This window comes from Corapipo altera, unplaced genomic scaffold (genome assembly GCF_003945725.1).
Source record: "Corapipo altera isolate COAL_440 unplaced genomic scaffold, ASM394572v1 57953, whole genome shotgun sequence".
Classification (NCBI taxonomy): domain Eukaryota; kingdom Metazoa; phylum Chordata; class Aves; order Passeriformes; family Pipridae; genus Corapipo; species Corapipo altera.
Genome location: NW_020890407.1, coordinates 1 through 402, shown reverse-complemented (window position 1 = coordinate 402; position 402 = coordinate 1). Strand labels below are relative to the sequence as shown.

At 60.2% G+C, this 402-nt stretch overlaps 1 long non-coding RNA gene across 1 annotated transcript in view; it reads right to left on the bottom strand.

Annotated features, from left to right (window-relative positions):
* Positions 1-256, bottom strand: part of LOC113942406 — a 1,544-nt gene extending 1,288 nt beyond the window's left edge. The window contains exon 1 of the long non-coding RNA XR_003525911.1: positions 189-256. This is a non-coding gene — a long non-coding RNA (uncharacterized LOC113942406). The remainder of the gene's footprint in view (positions 1-188) is intronic.
* Positions 257-402: the final 146 nt, after the last annotated feature.

The following is a 402-nucleotide window of genomic DNA, read 5'->3' as shown; positions in this document are numbered from 1 at the left end:
GGGGTGGGTTGGGGTCGGTTTGGGGGACCCTGGGGGTGTTTTGGGGACTCCCCTTGAAGGGGATCTTTGTGGTGTGGAATGGGGGGTTCTCTGGGATTTGGGGGTTCTGTGGGGTCTGGGCACTTTGGGGTCAGTTTTGGGGGGTTTGGGGTCAGTTTTGGGGTGCCAGGCTCAGTTTGGGGGCTCACCCTGAAGGGGCTCTCGGTGGTCATGGTGAGGCTGGAGGGGGTTGGGATTTGGGGGTCCTGTGGGGTCTGGGTGGGTTCTGTGGGGTCAGGGCACTTTGGGGTCAGTTTTGGGGGCCCAGGCTCATTTTGGTTTGCTTCCAGGGGGTCAGAGCACTTTGGGGTCAGTTTGGGGGTCACAGTTAAGCTGGAGGGGGTTGAGATTTGGGGGTTTTGT